Here is a 21,377-nt window from a genome sequence, read left to right on the forward strand (position 1 = left end):
AAAAAAAAAAAAAAAAAAAAAAAAAGTGTGCAGAGTCACATATTTTTGAAAACTAGAAACTAGTAAGAAAAGAAAATCTTTAATCCCAGCACTTGGGAGGCCGAGGCAGATGGATCACCTGAGATCAGGAGTTCAAGACTCATGAGCAACATGGTAAAACCACGTTTCTACTAAAATACAAAAATTAGCTGGGCGTGGTGGTCCACGCCTGTAATCCTAGCTACCCGGGAGGCTGAGGCAGCAGAATTGCGGAGGTTTCAGTGAGCCAGTGAGCCAAGATCCTGCCATTTCACTCCAGCCTGGGTGACTGGGTGACAAGAGTGAAACTCCCTCTCAAAAAAAAAAAAAAAAAAAAAAAAAGAAAATCTTAAAAACAGCAAGACAAAAAAGACACAATAAGTAAAAAAGCACAAGGCACCAAATATAGTAGGCATCTCACCAGAGACTACACAAGCCAGAATACAATGAAGAAACACATTCAAAATACTGAATGTATTTTAAATTCCTTATCCTAAAATTCCTCATCCAGCAAAACATATTTCAAAAGTTAACACTAAATGAAGACATTTTTGAGACAAAATCTGAGCTAATTCCCTACCATCAGACCTGCTCTACAAGAAAAAGAAAAAAAAATGTGTTTCTTCAAAAAGAAAGACAAGAATACCAAATAAAAATGTGGATGTAAAAAAAGGAATGAAGAATGTTCAGAATGAAAAACATGTGGATAGGTAAAAAAATACATTTAACTACTTTTAATATCTATGACAATTATTGTTTAAAGCAATAATAATAATGTATTGTGAGATTTATGGTTACATATAAATAAAAGGCGAAGTCACAAGAAAGGGATTATTGAATGTATACTGTAGCAAGGTTCTCACCGTAAAACTGAAGTGGAAAATGGTTATTTGATTATGGGCTTTGATAAATTAAAATTGCATAATGTTAACCCTAGAACAACCACTAAAACAAAAAAAATACAAAAGAAAACAAGAGAACAATAAAAAGGTAGAACTATAATCTAATAGAAGAAATAAATGGAATCATTTAAAAAAGCTCAATTAATTCATAAAATGCAAAGGGTAGTAAAGAATAGATGAAAAAATAGTCAACAAATAGCAAGAAAGTAATTTTAAACACACATTCATTAGTTCAATAAATGTAGACTTTAAAAAATCCCTCCCCAATTAAAGGCAGAAATTATTAGATTGGATTAAAATAAAAAAACAAGATTGATTGAATAGAATTATGAATTCTGTTGAATAGAATTATATGAATAGAATATGATTATATTCTATTCTACAGTAAATCTAAACTAAATACAAAACCGAGGTCAAAAGGGTGAAAAAACAAAGTAAATACTACAAGCACTAATCAAGGAAACTGGAGTGGCTATTACTATAAAAGTAGTATTTCACAACAAGGAATGTATCATGATAATTCCAGGGATAGACAGGAATATGTCCTAATGATAAAGAACCTACAAAAATCCTAAATGTGTAGGCATAAAAATGTGTTGATGTACATAAAACCAAAATGTACAAAACCAGAGTGAGAAATAAACAAACCCATAATTATAGTTGGAGATTTCAACACTCCCTTTGCAGTAAGTCATAGGATAATTAAAAGGAAATCAATAAACATATGGAAGACTAAACAAAACTGTCAACCAAATTGACCTAATTGATATTCATAGAATATTCCGCCAAACAACAGTGTATTCACCAAACAACAGTATATTACAGTCTCTTAAGGTGCACATAAAACATTCAAGATAGATAAGATGATGAGCCTTAAAATCTCAACAAATTGAAGATAATTAAAATTATACAGAGTAACTTCTCTGATCATAATGTAACTAAAGTAGAAATCAATAACAGAAAGGTAACTGAAAGACTCCAAAATATTTGAAAATAATATTACACACTTATAAATAATGCATCAAAGGAGAATTTAAAAGGAAATTAGAAAATATTTTGTACTGAAATAAAAAGCCAACCTATTAAGATTTCTGGATTGCAGCTTACAGCTTAAACAATATTTAAAGAAAACTTTATAGCATCAAATACTTATATTAGAAAGGAAGAAAGATCTTAAATAAAATAAATGATATTATCTTCTACCTCAAGAAACTAGAAAAAAAAGAGCCAATTTAACCCAAATAAATAAGAAAACATTATGAAGCAGAAATCAATAAAATTAAAAATTGAGGACCCAAAAAATCAGTAAAATTTCAAACAAGTTTTATGAAAATATCATTAAACTTGATAAATCTCTAGCCAGACTAATCAAAAAAATGGAGAATGCACAGAATATCAATACCAGCAATGAAAGAGGAGACATCACTACAGATACTCCAGACATAGAAAAGATAATAAGAAAATGTTGTGAATAACTTCATGACAATAAATTTGACAACTTAGATGAAATGGACAAATTTCTTGAAAAATATAAATACCCAGTTCTGAAAGGATAAGAAATAACATTTGAACTGCATCTTTCTAAAACCCTTTATTTGAAGTCTTATATTCAAACTGCAGCTGAAATTAAATTTACAATCAAAGAACTTTTTCACAAATGAAACTCCAGGCTAAGCTGACTTTATTCAAGAATTCTATCAAACACGTATAGAGAAAATAATATCAATTCTACATAAACTCTTACAAAATATAAAAAGGAAGGAGAGCATCTCAACTCATTTTGTGAGGCTTGCATTGCTATGATACCAAAACTAGAAAAAAAAAAAAAAGACATTAAAAAAAACTACACAACAATATCCCTCATGAGTATGGACACAAAAGATGCCTCCCTTCCATGCAGTACCCCAAAGCTTTCCTAGACTTAATCATTTTCTCCTAGCTGCGTTTACACCTTTCTGTCATTTATTATTATAAACTGCTGTTCACACATCTGCCCTTGTCAGAGGATTATAGGATAATTTCCATAGTCCTTGTGTGTAACAGTGCCAGTAAGTAGGTCTGCATTCTTTTGATGCACAGCCCAAAATTAAATGACACCTGGAAATCATCTCTTTTGTTATATTTCTTGCCATCACCCTTTCACATGCATACACACAGACACACACACACACACACACACACACACACACACACACACACACACTTCCCAGCAATAATTCCAAAGAACCTAACTTTTGAATTTAATAGAAGGAATGTATTGCTTCATTATGTTATCATTTAATTCCTGTCACTAAAAAGCAATTAATTTTTTTTGCTTTGTTTATTGTTTTGTGTTAAATAATCCTCCCCCTTCAATGCTGATTCCACCTTCCTTCAATTCAGCATTGGTTTTCACATTTTGAGGATGTCTTCTTTTATATGTATATTTTTATATAGGCTTTCATTTCAGATCAGTTCTTCCAAGGTACGCTGAAATCTGGTAGAAAGTTAAAAGTTTTCATTAGAGAAAACAGTAATATTCTGACCTCTAAGACCTCTTATTGTTACCCTAACATCAGGTCTAAGACTCAGTTTCTGCCCTGGGGAAAAAAATTGACCTAATAATTTCCTTGGAGGATTATTGAAACATCAAATTTTTAAAAAGGACTTTTAAGAGACCAAATGAGATTTTTTTTTTTTTTTTTTGACACAGAGTCTCGCTCTGTTGCCAGGCTGAAGTGCAGTGGTATGATCTCAGCTCCCTGCAACCTCCGCCTCTAGGGTTCAAGGGATTCTCCTGCCTGAATCTCCCGAGTAGCTGGGACTACAGGCATGTGCCACCATGCCCAGCTAATTTTTGTATTTTTAATAGAGACAGGATTTCACCATGTTGGCCAGGATGGTCTCAATCTCTTGACTTCATGATCTGCCCACCTCAGCCTTCCAAAATGCTGGGAAAATGAGATTTTAAAAAAGTGTATAAAGATGGTTTTGTGAATGGTAAAGTAATGTACAAATGCAAATAATTATTGTATTATTTTACACACATAAAAGCAGTATAAATAATACTTAAGAATAGGGGCTTGGAGATATTAGTTTCATAATTCACGTCCTGGCTTTGACACATACTTGCTGTATGACCTTGGGCAAGTGACTTATTTTTGATCTCAGTTTCCTCCTCTTTAAAATGGAGATAATAATAACTAATAATATAGGTCTGCTATAATAATTAAATACATTAATTTACAAAGTGCTTATAAAATATTTGAAATACAGTAAGGGATTAATAGATTGTGAGTTGTGGGCTTGAAAACTAAAAATATGAATTGTGGTGGATTATGAAGGACATTGAATAAAATGATAATGTATTTCTGAGTCAACGAGGAGCCACTAGAAGATTTGAAGAAGGGGACTACATAAAGGAATACATGGTATGAGAACAGTAAGCCAATGGGAATACCAAGCATCGTGGGAGAAACTTGCAGGGGAGAGGCATCTAGGAACACACAGCCCGAGTATTGGTCACTAAGCATTATCCAATTTGATGAGATAAAGGGAGGTAAGTGGAAAGGGAGAGAAAAGACAGTGTTAATAAAAATGTGATAGGATACAAAATGATTTGCCTCACGTAAGGCCAATGACGGGACAATTCACTACAAAACTTGAATAAGCCCATTAGCAATAATGGATTGCAGAATAATATGATATCATTCCTGATTTGGCTCAAAATCAAAGTTTCCATGATATCAGGAGGAGGACAGTCATATGACTGTTGTAAATGAATTTCCAAGTCAAAAATATTTCATTTTGAATTCCAGCCTCACCACTAACTGGGTCATGTTAGGCAGATAACTTACCTGAACCTCTTTTCTTCAACTATGCAATGAGGATAATGACACCTACCTCATAGTTTTGTTGTGAAAATGATGTAATGTAACATGCAAATGCTTGATGCCAATTTCTTACCCAAGGAAGGTATTTGATAAAGTATAATTTCAGTTTTTAATCCCTCAAATCTATTAAATTATACTGCACTGGTATGAAATGGGAGGAGATGGGGAGCCTGGATCAGGGGTCTTACTATGCTGGAGGCTCCATCTTCTGACAACAGCCCAGAAAGTTCTGCAAAGCTTTTTTTATTAGATTAACAACTCAGTGAAGCTTCAGCTCTCCTGATTGAGAACCTTGCTAAATTACACTGAATGACTATCCAAATTTGGCATATTAATTAAGGTTTATATTTGCATTTATTGCATTAGATATCTTGCAAGAACAACATTCACTCAATGATAGACACTTTTATTAAAATGATCTGTTACTTTAGATAAGAAATTAGTTTTCTCTTACATACCTCCAAGTTTAAAAAAATGTTCCCATTTTTTGTTTCAAAGTTTTGTACCATAATGAATTCTCTTTTCATAGTTTTTCAATAATAATTTTATTTTAATTAAATTGTTTTTTCTTTCTCTTCCAAACCTAGTTTGAAGTTGTGGCTCTTACCTTTGCTCGTATTTTGTTAATTTTCGCTTTTAGAATTATATCTGTTAAGGCAGTGGTCCGCAACCTTTTTGGCACCAGGGACCAGTTTTGTGGAAAGCAATTTTTCTACAGACCAGGAGAAGAGGGGATGGCTTGGGGATAATTCAGGTGCCACATTTATTATTTACATTTATAAATAAAGTGCACTTTATCCATATTATTATTACGTTATAATATATGATGAAATAATTCTACAACTCACCATCATGTAGAATCAGTGGGAGCCCTGAGCTTGTTTTCCTGCAGCTGTATGGTCCCATCTGGGGGTGATGGGAGACAGTGGCAGATCATCAGGTATTAGATTGTCACAAAGAGCACACAGCCTAGATCCCTTGCATGTGCAGTTCGCAGTAGGACAATAGGATTCATACTCCTATGAGAACGTAATACCACCTCCGATCTGCCAGGAGGAGGAGCTCAGGCCCTAATGTGAGCGATGGGGAGTGGCTGTAAATACGGATGAAGTTTTGCTCACTTGCCCGCAGCTCACATCCTGCTGTGTGGCCTAGTTCTTAACACGCCATGGGCCAGTACTGATCTGTGGCCAAGGGGCTAGGGACTCCTGCTTTAAGGAATATTGTAACCCTTTATATCCTCATGCCACCCTAATCTTGGAAATGTGTTCGAGGTAACCTCAAAATTTAGGTTACCTAAACGTCATCATTTTTTTAAAGATCAGAGCTGGAAATTGGCTTTGTCTTAGGTACTTGTGGCATTCTCATGTTAACACTTGCTCAGTTCACCAAATTACGCCAGAATGCAGCCTCACTTCTTCAGTGGCAGTGCTGTTGAAGAAGCTGTCCTAGATTATGGGAAAATCACAAAAATCATACAATGTTGAAGCTGTGTGGAAACTGAAGGATTGCCTATTTCAGCCATCTAATTTTGGGGATGGGAGAATGACACCCATAAAATAATAAATACAAAAGGAGATAGTGTTTAAACTACTGTTTTCCTGTTATCTCACCCACGGACAAGACACACACTTTTGAGTAAAATATTGGGGCTTTTCTTCTTTACATAATTATCCATATGGATTTTTAATCCAAGGTGACCTAGGTGTTTTGATTTTGCAAGGAAAAAGAAAAACGATCAGTGAGCATTGTTCCATTTCCGATGGGCATAGTACAATTCGGGAGAATCTGCCTTTCTGTGATTCTGAGGCCTTATCACAAACAGTGGTCTTTATTAGTAATGGAGGTGGTTTAATCTCATAAGCACTTAAACACATTTTGCTTCTCTGCAACAATAACCTGTGTTCTTATTTCTATAAAGCATCTAAAACTCTGTCATCTTGAATGTGCCAACATCAATATAGAAAAAAACATTATACTTTGACCTTGTAGTTCCATTCTGTGGCTTGCTGTATCTAGTTTTCTTTACTTCTTTCTTTCTTTCTTTCTTTCTTTTTTTTTTTTTTTTTTTTGAGATGGCGTCTCACTTTGCCACCCAGGTTGGTGTGCAATGGTGCTATTGTGGTTCACTAAAACCTCTGCCTCTGTGTTCAAGCAACTCTGCAGCCTCAGCCTTCCAAGTAGCTGGGATTACAGCTGCGCACCACCACGCCCGACTAATTTTTGTATTTATAGTAAAGACGGAGTTTTGCCATGTTGCCCAGGCTGGTCTTGAACTCCCGACCTCAGGTGATCTGCCCACGTCAGCCTCCCAAAGCGCTGGGATTACAGACGTGAGCCACCGCGCCCAGCCTCTAGCTTTCTTCTTCAGTGCCTTATTTCATTGCTTGTTGGGATATTTTTACTGGTATCTGCTTGCTCATTCTCGTTTTGAAAACTGAGAATAAGTTAGATTCCTCTATAAATAATTGCTCCTAGACACTGCTGGTCAAGGATTGCTTCAATTTGTATTTCTGTCTTGAGTTCTTTTGGTCCACCCAGAAGGAATGAATCGAGGCCCCATGCTCACATGAGCTGGTTGTGGTTCCTAGTGTAAGTCAGTGAGCCCCTCTTTTCCCTTTTGCTCAGGCCCTGTGTTCAATAAAGGCAATTTTTCTTGAACTCTGGTGTGTATGGGGAGGGGGATCTCTTTTTGTTTTGTCCTCACACATTTGAAAGATCTTCCTGTAATGGTTCAGGTTTATGAGAGGAAATTCCTATTATATGTCCCATCTTCGGTGAGTCCAGGTCTTGTCTCCTATTCTTAGTGCCCCATGCCATGAAAACTAAAGTTCCAATTCTTCAGGTTCAGCAGACACTCTCAAGGTAAAATCCAACGGCTGAACTTGGCTTACCTAGGTTTTCTCCCTGCTTATTTTTCTAGCCTAAAAAAATAACTTTTCTACCAACTCACCTACATAGTTAAGAAGTAGCAGTTTTTAAAATATATATTTTAATTAGGATAGTCACTTTTAAATAGAAGGTTGGTCTGGGTACCTCATTCACCATTTTAACAGATTTCTAAAATATAGTATTCCCGTAATAATTATTTTTTAAATATTCTGACATGTTAGGTGTTTTTGTTTTGCTTTGTTTTGTTTCTAGTTGGTAAGGGATTTGTTTTTCCTTGGATTATTCTGCCAGTTATCATTCAACTGCAGTACAGAGAACCACAGTTTGGTGCTGCCTTAAACTCACGTGAGGACAGGGCCCCTTGTCCTGGACAAAGCCCTTCCCCATCTTCTTACTGAGCTATGCTAGAGATAAGGGGATGCGGCCACTTTTCCTCATGACTCTCATCTTGTGGTCACAAGGTGGCTGCCCCCTCCACATGTCACATTTGCTTTCCAAGCAGGAAGAAACCAAACGTGAAGAGCATCAAGGGCTAGCACTGCAACAAGAACGTGAAAGCTTTTCCAGAAACCTCAGCTGTATCACTGGTCAGAATTGTGTCACGTGGCAGCCCAGCTGCGACTGTGGACGCCCAAATAAAACCGAGGTTCCACCAATAAGGTCAGTAGAAAAAATGAGTATAGAGGGGTCCCGAGCAGCCTCTGCCACAGCTGCTCACTTCCTGCCTTCACAGCACTGCCTTCAGCCAACACCTGAACTATCTGTACGTTCAGAATGCTTCTCCTTTGTGGCCTAGCATATGACCAATCAGTACAAATGTATTTTATGTATCTTAGAATTATTATGTGGTCTTCTATACTTTGCTTTTTTTATTTACTTGGTACAGCATGAGCTAACCAAGGTACGTTAATTTGTTTTGTTTTCTGTATGCCTTTTTTCATATTTGGTGCATTAATGTTTATGATTAGCCTTCATTACAAGTTGTAATCTTTTTCACAATATAGTATTTATTGATAGTTTTTGATTATTGATAAACTTGCCAGATATTAATTTTACAATTCTATTGTATTTTTATTTGCATTTTCCCGGCATATCACCACCTTTCTGTCACAGTTGTGTCTCACTGTTTGCGTCAACTTTTCCTCAGACCTCTCCATCTTCTCTCCCTACCCAAGCTCAATATTCTTTTAATTTCTTATTACAACATTTTATAATATTTGCATTCTATTCTGTAATCATGATCCCCATGGTCATAAAACCTCATGTTTCATTTCAGTGAATTCAATGTTACCACCAGCCTTTTCCTTTTTTTTCTTCTTCCATCTCCCCCTTCCTCTCTCTTCCCTCCTTCTCTTCTCTCCCTCTTCCATTCTTTTCCTTCTTTCTTACCCTCTGCCTGTTACTCCTTCTCTTTCTTCATCTTCAGACCTCTATTCATCTCTTTGTCTTCAGTTTATTCTTTCATATTTTGGTTTTCTGTTGGTGGTGATGTTTCTGTTTTTATTCCTGGCAGAGCTATAGACAGCATGTACTCTATGAGAGTACATACTCTGAGTTATTGAATGCCTCAGGAGACAGGCCTGTTGTTTGTATACTTGGATAGCAGGTAGGCTGCATATAAACATTTTTAGTTGTAATTCCGTCTTCTAAGAACTTTGTAAATGCTGTTGCACCTTCTTCCACATTTGAGTGCTATAAAAAGTCCGAGGCTAACCTGCCTTGTTCTCCTTAGGGATGATTTGATTCCTCCCTGCGTGCCGTAGAAATATTTCTGTTAGTTTTAGTAGAACATGTTAGAGTACTTTTGTTCTGAATTAGTTTTATGTGGAACATGTTGCCTTTCCATGTGTGGAATCCAATCTCTTAAGAAATTTTCAAAAATTTAAAACCAGCATTTAAGAATGTTACCTTACGTGGTTTTTCCTTCTCTTCTCCGGGCACAATTGTGATTATATGAGATCTTGGTGGTCTGCCTTAACTACCAGTGATTTCTGCTGTAAAAACCCTTTGCAACTTGCTTCTTTTCCTGCTGCATTGTGTCCAGTCTCTCCAACTTGCTCTTTATATCCCAGTGTGTAATTTAGCCATGTATATTTTTTAACTTCTTATAAGAAGTTTCTCATTTCTGTAATGATTTTGTTCTCATGTTTAATTTATTTGTTTCCTTATCTCTTCTTAGAGGCCCTATGTTCCTCCTCAAGTTCTTATCTCAGGTCACATTTTCATTAATATCTTTGAATCCACAGAGAACTATGTGTTCATATACTTCTTATACTTTATGGCACTCCAGTGTCCCCACTTGCCCTGAATATTACTCAGTATTTGATACTTCTACCCTCCAAGAGTTTTTAATGTGGTAGGGAAATGTTTGTTTTTTTTTTTTTTTTTGGCAAATTAGCAAATGATAAAAAGGGCACAAAAATCATATGATTAGAAATGAGCAGAAATTATCAAAATAGTAATGATGGTTATTATTTCTTGAATAGCAGAATTATAGATCACTGTCATTTTTTAAAATTTCTTACAATGGCTACATAATAACTTGTATAACCAGAAAAATATGATGCATTAAAAATAATGGGCCTTAAACTCACGGACATTCTCACCAAACCCATGACTGGCTCTTCCTCCAGCTCTTGAGTGGACATGCTCTGCTTCCACAGTCCCTGATTGAATAAATGGGGTACAAAGCTGAAATCTGATCACTTTAGAACTCTTCCAGAAAGCTAAGAAATATTGCATATAAAATACCTGGAGCTCTCTGAGAAGTGGAAGGAGTTCATGCCATCATTATAAGAAACATTTCTAATCTTCTCAGATACATTGCTCTATCCCTAGCAAATCTGCTTTTTACATAGTTAAACCTCTGGAATGAATTTACGTCATTAAGCAGAAGCAGTGCCAATGAACAGGGACTCTATTTCCAGAGAACAGAACTCACAGCCGGAAGGGCCAGCACAGCCTCCTCTCAAGGTGCTGGGCCCATCTCTCCTGGCTTTATATCACTTCGTCTTTAGAAAGGAATCAAAAGAGCCCCAGTCCATCACTAACATAGAAACACAAGCACAATGCTGAGAGTGGAATAGCTCAGAGAAATGACCAGATTGAGGCTAGAAAACAAAAGCAGCCCATGTGACTAGCATCCCTTCAAAAGTGAGTCCTCATGCACTTTACACATCCTAAGAAAGCAGACACATAAGGTGAAAGACTGAGACAATTCAAGAACTAAACTAATTGTTCAAATATTTAAACATGGTCTTAAACTTACCTAGCCTGTCACTGTCTTCATACAAAACATATATACACACATATACATATACACTCACATAAAACTTAGAGAAATACAGAATTTTGCTCAATATAAGAAAGAGTTCTTTAACAAGTAGAAATTCTGTAAATGATACGGACTGGCTGATGCTCGGGAGAGTTAGGGAAGATGACTGGAATGCCCGCTTTAGTTCCCAGAAGTGAGTCTGCAGTATGTAATTCTTCCAAGTACAATCTGCCTTATCTATGTGATAATATGTCTTTAAACATTAGACTCAGTAATTTTAACTACAAGAAACCCAATCCACCCATATTTTGCCCTTCAACACAAACCACTAAATTCCAGAACACGGCCAAAGACACAGATCATCTCTAAATTATCTCTAAAAAATTTTTAGAAGGCTTAATTGTAAACAAAGAAGAGAGTGAATATTTTTGGATGACTATAGATGGCTAAGATTTCAACTGTTGGATTACTTCCTGAATTTTCTGTGCAAAACATCAAGTTTCAAAATAAGAACTACTGTTTATAGATGTGAAAAATACCCCAACTTTCCAAATGCACCTCATGTCATTAGATTAATTTCCTATGCACCTCAGGCAATTATATTAGTGGCAAAGCTATTCTTCCAGACCTCGTCTCCAAGCAGGCACTATAATTAGAGAAAGCCCACATCTCAACAGACAAAACCTCTGCAGACTGGAAGGCAGAGCCCATTACGTTTACCCCAAGCACCTCTGACTGTCTCTGTGTGCTGAGGACAAGGCAAATGTGCATTGTGAAAATTAACACAGCCAGAAAGGAAGCATCCCACAGGGTGAATCAATACCCAGCAAAGGATAATGGGATTCCTGCTCAGGCAGCTGTGTCCTGCCCCTCCCATTAGCACCTGTCAGTAAGAGCAGTCAGGGCCAGGCGATGGGTACCCGCCCCCCCAGCTCAATCCTGACGATGATCATTAGCTCCAGCCGGTGCAGAGGCACCCCACACTGCCAAATAGTGTCCTTTTCTCCTTAAGTGCAGACAAACAATGACTTCTCCTCTAATAGCTGGCACAGATCTTGTTAATCTTTCTTGTTTCACTTCTGTTTTGCCCTTAGCACAGTGTGTAGGAGAGATCAACTTGAAGGTAGAAATTAGGTTATTCAAGTTAATTTCAGGACATGCTCTACTCAGAGACTTAGAACCATCTAGGCTGGCCTGCGTCACCTAGAGGTAATCACAGGATGGAAATAATACTCCACCAATCACATCACCTGGTAAATAATCAATATCTACCCTTTGGACCTTTGTTACTACCATTTGCTGAGAGAAAAGGCTGAAGGATTTCACATGGCTAAAAATCTCTCTCTGCCTTCTTTCCTCCTTCGTCTTATTTACTCCAGTTTTCCTTTCTTCCTTCCTTCTTTCCTTCCTTCCTTCTTCCTTCCTCTCTCCCACCCTCCTATCCCTTTCTTTCTCTTTATCTTCCTCTCTTTCTCCCTTTCTATGATTTTTACCCTTCCTCCTCCTTCCAAAGTAGACATTAATAGTCATCAAAAGGAAAACTGGACATGTAAAATATCAGTTAACACTTACCCCTAGAAAAAGGTAAGTATTTTTAAGTGCTTCTCTTCATAGACAAAGTTCTGAGTATGTGTGTGTGCAAGCCTGTGGAGGACCCAAAAGTGGAGTAGGTGACCAGGCCAGGCACCCTTCACTTGCCCTGTTTTCAAAATGCTTCTGTGATAAGGGCCCAGGAATGCTAACATCTGCCAGAAATTCATCATGAACTGTGATTTTTACCTGGGTATATTATATTCTATCCAAAAGAATTGCAAAGACACTTCTTAACTAAATTGGCAGTCTTTTTTGCTTTTGTCTTTCTATAGGCCTGATTTTCTTCTTAACATTACATGTATATGGACCTATAATCCAGCCACAGCCTATTCTTAGGACAAGCCAGTTGCTTTAATTGGGAGGAAATCACCAAAACTTCAGAAAGTATTGCATAATATTGATTTAATCTCTCTCCCCATCGTGTATTCACTCCTCCAATCATTCACAAGTATCAGCTGAGCACCTGCTTAGGGCCAGATGCTTATGTCTCACAGTTTAGTTGGGGGAGTTGACATAGGGAAGAAGGGAAAGGAATGGAAGGGAAGGTGTTTTCACTAAGTCTGGTGATTTCTAAAGAGCTCTGGAGACCAAAGACCAAAAACACTCAAATCCACTGACAACATGAATAAGCTCCTCGTCCCATTCTTTTTTGCAATGAAAGGTTTGCATCTGGAACATCTAAAAAAAAATTCTTATAAAAAAGCAATACACATTTATTCTAGAAAATATAGATAAGAAAGTGAAAAAATATTTAAATTACCTATAATCATCATCCCAAACTTTTGGTATTTCTCTTCCGTGTGTGTTTTTCTCTTGTCCATATAGTTTGAACCATTTGATATTACTTATGTCAAATCACATTTTGACATACAAAATAGCAATTTCATATGGTTCAACCTCATACTGTTGATAAATTTACAGACATGGAAACATAGTGTACATATTTGTATCCTGATTTTTTTCACTGAATTAAATAGAATAAATTCCTCTAACATTAAACATTTTTAAAGCTTAAAACCCAACAAATTAAAACAATTTTCAATGGTTTGCCATTTTTCATTTTATGAATGTAAAATAAATGCTTATAGCAAACTGCTTAAAGGAAAATTTTCTCCTTTTTTCATTTTCCATATTGTTGTGAAAAATATCCGAATCTCAAGCTTCTTCCAGTCATGTCTTTGGTGCTTTGAAGTCAAACATAAAAGATGTGCACTTCAAGGCAAGAGCAAACATGACCACTTAGCATTTTGTAAATTAGGCTCGATTTTTGAATAACGCTTATAAAGCAAAGACTGTTAGTATGTGCACTTGACCCTGATCTCCCACAGAATTAGTTCTTGCAATCAACAGCTTGTGCTGCCTAAATATTTACCCTCTGCCATCACTAAGCTACATGCTGCAATCTACTTGTCGAAATATTATTCCAGTTTTAATAATGTCCTTTCACTTAGGGACACCTATAACTGCAAGAGACTCAGTACTGACTCCCACCAGCTCCACTGAACATGTAAACTAAAAGATTCCTTCCAGCTTCCTGAATTGGGTGATACCCGCGTGATTAAGACTGGAAAAGTAGATAGGGTCACACAAGTCAAAAAATGAGAAAAACATTCATTTGGAAAGCACATTGGAGATCATTCACTTGAAAATCGGAAATAGAGCAAACCCTTCCATTTTATTAAGGCAAAAACTTCAGCGGGTTACCATGGGGGAAATTCTGCAAACTGAATGCATCCCAGCTTTTCCCAGGAAATCTTACATGGAGATGAATCACCCACCGTCCATATGCTTTGCCATATTTCACCAAGCACATGACAGAATGCAACTTAGAAAACCCCCACAAATGTCATGCCAGTGCTCAGCCAGCCCTATCCATTTTGAAAATGGTGGAAGTGGGGATTCTAAAGGTGGGTTTTATGTACTTGCAATGATATGCTTTAAAATGGATAAAAATAAAACAAAATTCTTTTAAGAAATTTTAATTCCAAGAAACTACAGAGAATAAAGATTCTTTTAAAATGGTTTTGCCTTAGATAGCTCTCTAGGTTCACATTTGAATGGAAAAGTGTTTATCTGCTGAGTTAAATTCACCCTATACATCACCATCCATGAAGGGATTTTAGCCAAATCGCCTGAAAAGTCTGCAGCAGGTAATCTGCGTTTCCGCACACTCTGAAAGTTGCACTCCTAATTTTCCATGTTTCATGGAACGCACGTTTCCTTTAAAAACTTTTGAATTTGCTTTGGGTGCTGGTTCTATGTCTCATCCAGAAGTGGGAGGAACAAGTCAGCTGTTTGTAAATAGAAGGCAGCAACTGAGAAGGGATTATAATAATTTTCACTTTGATAGTATCTTACACTTGAAATTTCAGGGAGCTTTGCAAACTTGTAAGTATTATTTCTCTCATTTCTATTAGGAAGAAAACTGGGTCACAACCCACCCAAGACAGTAAGTTAGTTAAAGTCAACCGTACAAGTGGTAAGTGCAATATCCCCTTTGTAGGCCATTGAATCTCACTTCCTGTGAGTCACGCCAAGTCGAGAGATGACATCATTAGGGCTGACCCCTGTGAGAACTGTACGTACATAAAGCCCTTGCAACCACATGGAAATCATTGCTGGTCCTGGGGAAAGTCGTTTGTGTCCAAGATATGATTGATCACATATTCACAGCTGGAGATTAAACAGATTCAAAGATGTAGTGGTGACCACCTTTTGCCATCACTCCAAAAAGAGTAATGAACAGGGGTACCAGGAACCTAGCCTCCACATGTCCAGATGCTTCTCCTACTCACCCTCTACTGAGCATTCAATACTATTTTTTTAAATGTCAAGTGCTATTTATTTTGACATTTTAGAAATGTCCCTGAAAGACAAATCAGTGTCTTTAAAGATGAATAATCCTGATAGTAAATTTATGGCTTTGAAAGTCAACACATATCCCTCCCTTCACCAGGCTGGCAGGTTTTGAAGCTTTTTGCAGGAATTAGAAGTAGCCTTGGTCCTCTTGGCCAAGATTGACCAAACATTCAGGCAGTGATTTAATATACTAGCCAAAACCTAAACTAGCACTCACATGTAAGCCTTTTTTATTTCTAGGGCTGACAAAGATCATACAAATAAACATGCATAGTCAGATGCACATTCCAGAAAATCAGTACAGGCAGAACCCATTTTCTTTTTTTCAACCAATGTATCAAATTAAATACAAAGTCAAATTGCTCTATAAGATAATTTAATCCCTTGGACCAAACTCGGCCTGCCTTCTGTTTTGGTAGGTGAAGGTTTCTGGACAACCTGCCACGCTTATCCATTCCCAGATTGTCTGTGGGCTGCTTTTGTGCTACAACAACGTGGTTGAGTTATTGACACAGAAAATGTATGGCCCACAAAGGCTACAGTTTACTTTCTAACCCTTTATAGAAACTAGTTGACAACCCCTGGCTTATTCTATAAAATGAGTTAGCCATAAAAGATCCTATAAAATTATGAGGAAAAAGTAGTCACGTCTTTAGAGCAGATTCAGGGGAGGCAGCCTGGTTAAAAATGCCCTCCCTGATCCTGGCTGTGGTCCATGATACCTCCCCACCTACATCCATGAGCCATGAATTGACCATAAGGGAAGCACATAAGGGAAGCTGAGTCTGTCAGTGATTCCCAGTAGGGAATTATACTTCACCTCAGAACCATTCATTGACCTCAGATGCCCACTTGTTCCTTTTCTAGCTACCAAACTCCCTGGTCTTAGCTCAGCACACCGATGCTCAGTTAACATTGTCAGGTGCTTCAGAAGCCAAGGAGGATGAGGAGCAACAGTCTCCTAATTTAGAAATTAGATAAACAGTGGTTATTTTAATGAGAGCAGGTATAGGGAGGTGGCAGTGTAGTAGTCAATGTGAATGGAAAGTGAGAAAGAGAAAATGAGAAGTGTTGATTGTGCAGGCTTCTGCAAGAAAGGAAAAGAGACAAGAGGGCTGTCCTTCAAGGAAAAGTCTGGTTAAAAGGGTTTTGTTTTGTTTTGCTGATTTGTTTTAAGTATGGTGTATATTTAAACGCACTAACAGGCTGAGATCAAGAATCCAGGAAAAAGCCAGAGGCGGGAATCTGAAGATACAGAACAGATACAGGTGGCAAAGCAAGAACTCAAAGAATGGGAGGTCAGGGGGTTGAGAGACAGGTGGAGGGCTTTGCCTTGGACAAGAAGTAAACCCACAGTGGCTGCATGGATGGCAAACACCAAGGCTCGCCCTGAACCATAGAGCAGGTTAACGTAGCAGAAAGGCAGCCTCCAGGGCAGCTGAGGTACTTGTGCCATCGGCCAAAGGGCCAATGACGAACTAACGTTTCAAGTGGCAGTTGAGGGCCCAGTTACACCGAATAACATTTCAGAGAATCCCCTGCTTTCCCTCGATGTTCTGCCTCCTGGGACATCAGTCTCAAGCCATTCAGAAGTTCCTGAGAAACCTCGAAGCTGGCTTGAAAGAAGCTATGTACCTATTTGCAAAAATCACATTTGCCTTTTAACTACACTTTAGCTCTAACTTACAAACCAGCCCAATGTTTTCATACCTGTATTTGCACAAAATGTAGAGAAAACATCGTATTTCATAAAGAGTGAAAAGCATGGGAATCAGGAGAACAATTAAACTGTCAGAGGAGGAAGCACTTTCTGGTGTTGATGCTGACTCTCTGTTTACAATAGCACTTGTTCAGGAAACCTTCAATGATTCATACAGAAAACAAAATCAAGAAATTACTTTGTCAAAATGTGCAAAGTTAACCTCCAGGGATTTGGGGAGGGGGCGGTGGGAGCAGTTCTGTAATTACAAGTCGCATGGAGGTACTTCACTCTTGGCAATGATGGGGAAGTGCAAATTGAAAAGTATGCAGTGACAGTTGGTGGCAGAAATCCTAGAGAAAACTAAGCCTGCCAGGTACCAATCGGTGCATGACAAGATCATCACAAATGCTTGGATGACTCATATTTTCCCCTTACAGTTGCACGCTGGTTCTACGATATGTGATTTTTGAGATTTTATGATTATACCTGGTTTCACACATGGTCTCAGGAGACACCACAATCTTTTTATTTGCTCCCTTCTCTTGGGTCAAAAACCCAGAGGGGTGAAAAATAATCAAAATATTTTGGAGGTTAGATATCATTTTGGGTTTTTTAAGAGCTATACAAAGTTAAACTCTCATGGTTTTGAAATTAACAAGAAGAAATAAAGCAAACAAACAAATGAAACATGACACATGGTGAGCATCGCATTAGCAACAAACATTGACTGTGCACCCTTATTCCAAGTAAGGGGAAGGGCTGAGTGATTCCATCCATCATTTCTTCCCTCCTGCATCCCGTAAGTAGTGTTAGGAGACACTGTGCTGGCATGCTAGGGCTGCTGCAACCAAGTCCCACAAACTGGGTGGTTAACAACCGAAATGCACCATCTCATGGTCTGGAGGCCAAAACTCCAAGATCAAGGTGTGGACAGGGTTTGTCCCCTCTAAGGCAGTGAGGGAGACTCTGTCCTGGGCTCTCCCCCAGCCCCGGTGCTTTCCTGGCCACCTTCAGTGTTCCTGGACTTGTAGAAGCGTCACCCTGATCTCTGCCTTCATCTTCACATGCCCCCCTCCTGTGTGTGTGCCTGTGTTCAAATTTCCCCTTTTTAGAAGGACACTAGTCATCCTGGATCAGAGTCACCCTAATGCCCTGATCTTAACTGGGTGTAAAGACCTTATATCCAAATAAGGTCATATGCTAAGGTGCCAGGGTTTAGGACTGCAACATATCTGTTTTTCTTTTTTCTTGTGACTTCACTTTTTTTTTTTTTTTTTATTGGAATGGGCAGAGGGGCCACATTCCATTCCACAGCAGGTACTTACTTTGAACTTGGCCCTTCATCCCAAGGTGAAGGTGGGCAGTGATCAACAAAAGAGAGTCAGCGCTTGTCTTCATTGAGTTCAGAATCAGGAGGAAGGGCCAGTCAGTCGATTAACAGGCACTTAGCAAACAGTGACGTCATGACAGTTATGGTGAGGGCTAGGAGGGAAAACCCGCGGGTGGTGGGAAAATATGCAACGGAGGGATCCACACCGTTGGGGGCCAGAATCTGCTCCCCAGGAAACAGCGCGGAGGGGAGGCCTGTGTTGCCAGGCTAGGATGGTGAGGGCGTCAGCGGAGAGAACGTCCTGCGTGGGGGCCAGTCGGGGGAGCGGGTGGATCTTGGCAAACAGCAGGAATGGAAACGGCTGGAGCATATGTCTCAATGACATAGTCACAGAAATGAGAAGAGAACCTGCCATTCTCACTGACTGCTCTCTTATCTCCCCACAGGCTACTGTTCCGTGGGCTCCTCGCACCCACTCCCTTCCTCTCCTCTTTTTATAACATTTAGAAGCATTTCGTTTTGTGTTTTCTTATTTTTCAGGAACACATTCATGAACTGCCCAAGGCCAATGCCCTGTTTTTAGAAGGCATGTTCCCCATACCTGGCTTCTGGCTACCACCTTATAAGAAGCAAGCAGTGACAGTTCCCAGTCCCGAGCCATTTGCTGAATTGGGCACTTTTTCACCATGTTCTAGCATCCTCTATGGCATAGTCATTAAAAGCCCGGATTCTGGATTCAGACTGCCTGGGTGGGAACTCTGTCACAGCAACTTGCTCCGAATCTCCATTTCCTCAGCTGTAGAACAGGCATGCAGAGAGTTCAGCACTCCGAATACCCTGCTCCCCAATTTGTTATGAAGATCAAATGAATGAATCCAGGTAATACACTTGGAACATTTCCTGTCACAGAATGAGCAGAAAATAAATATTGGACATGACCACACTCAATGTAGGTTCTGCCTGCTTTAAATACTCTTTCACATGATTTTAAATGTCTTAGGGACCTTTTCACCCCATGCCTAACAAACCACATGGATATAGTACATGCACAGTCAGTAATCACTGAGTGAATGAATAAATGAATGAAACATGTATTGAAGCAGTGCCTAAAATATGACACATTCCAATTCCTGCCTCAAATTAGAGATGGCCTAAAAGACTAAGGTCATTTCTAAGAGTCTTTCTTTAAAGAATTACTAATTCACATTCTATCAATTTATGGATTCATAGCTTGACTTATTATTTGTGAGCTAATTTGTTAATTATTATTTGTGAGCTGATTTGTGAATTATTATCTGTGAGCTGATTTGTGAATTATTATTTGTGAGCTGACTCACAAATAATCTGACAACTAGGCCACAGTCGCTAAAAGAAAAAAAAAAAATGTGCTTGTTTTATTTAAAGTGTATTAAAGTAGTAACTATAGGTAAATATTTTAAAATATATAAATCATATGACCATGAAATGTCAGGGGACATTCTGAAAGCCCCCTGTTAAGAAGTCCCCCATGTAAGTAAGATAGGCTCTAGGTCCATTTAATCAAAGGAAGTACGAACGTGTGCAACACAACGTGTTAGTTGTGGACACTAAAGGTCTTCAGGTGGTACTAGTGATGCACTGTTATGTAGTGTCAGCTTTTACATTTAATCCCCACATAATCATGGGAGGGAAATGTTATTATCATATTATATGGAAGTAGAAAAATGCAGAAGCTGATTCAAAGCCAAGTTTCTCTTCAGGGACTTTCAAATTGCCATTTTTGTTTTATCCTAGAAGTATGCTTCTTCATCTCTATTTCAAATTTGGTTCACAAAGGCATACAGCAGGTTTACTATGTGTGTGTTTATTGATACATCATAACTGTACATATTTATGGGGTACATGTGATATTTTGATACACACATATAATGTGCAATGATCAAATGAGGGTAATTAGTATACCCATCACCTTGAACATTTATCATTTATGTGTGTCAGAAACATTTCAAATCTTTTTAGGAAAGAAGATTAGGAAATTTACAATATACTCTGGCCAGGAATGGTGACTGATGCCTATAATCCCAGCACTTTGGGAGGCCGTGGCAGGTGCATCACTTAAGGGCAGGAGTTCAAGACCAACCCGGCCAACATAGTGAAACCCTGTCTCTACTAGAAATACAAAATCAGCCAGGCATGGTGGCATGCCTGTAATCCCAGTTACTCAGGAGGCTTGAACCTGGGAGGCGGAGGTTGCAGTGAGCAAATATCGTTGCCACTGGGAAACAGAGTGAGACTTCACCTCAAATAATAATAATTATTATTATTATATACATACATAGTATTTTTTCTTCCATGTATTTTATTGCATTTTAGGTTTTGGGGTACATGTGAAGAACATGCAAGATTGTTGCATAGGTACACATGTGGCAGTGTGATTTGCTGCCTTCCTCCCCTTACTGTGCTACTGAACGCTAGAACTTATTCTACCTGTATGTTTGCACCGACTAACAAACCTGTCTTCATCTCCCCTACACTTCTCAGCCTCTAACTATCATTTTACTCTCTACTTCCCTGGAATCAACATTTTTAGCTCCCATATATAAATGAGAACATGCAATATTTCTGTGCCTGACTTATTTCACTCAGTATAATGACCTTCGGTTCCATTCATGTTGCTGCAAATGGGATAAGATTTAGTACTATTCTTAGAGCTGAATAGTATTTTAATGTGTATATTTACCATATCTTCTTTATCCATTCATCCACTGATGATATACAAGAAAACTCCACCTTTGTTTTTCTTCAAAGCTGGGGTAGACATTGAGAAAGGGAGAAAAGTATGGCACTTGGTGTCCTCTAGTGGCTCAAGGACTTGGCTCCAGGAATGGGAATCTCAGCAGCTGGGGAGTAGAGGAGAGCCACTCATGCTGCAGTGCCCGGTGTTTGAGCAAGGACA

General features: G+C 38.3%; 1 long non-coding RNA gene across 1 annotated transcript in view; it reads left to right on the top strand.

Annotated features, from left to right (window-relative positions):
* LOC119470548 overlaps positions 1–20,593 on the top strand; it is a 36,167-nt gene extending 15,574 nt beyond the window's left edge. Inside the window, exon 2 of the long non-coding RNA XR_005199456.1 lies at positions 18,983–20,593. This is a non-coding gene — a long non-coding RNA (uncharacterized LOC119470548). The remainder of the gene's footprint in view (positions 1–18,982) is intronic.
* Positions 20,594–21,377: the final 784 nt, after the last annotated feature.

This window comes from Cebus imitator, unplaced genomic scaffold, assembly GCF_001604975.1.
Source record: "Cebus imitator isolate Cc_AM_T3 unplaced genomic scaffold, Cebus_imitator-1.0 Scaffold1, whole genome shotgun sequence".
In the NCBI taxonomy this organism is placed as follows: Eukaryota; Metazoa; Chordata; class Mammalia; order Primates; family Cebidae; genus Cebus; species Cebus imitator.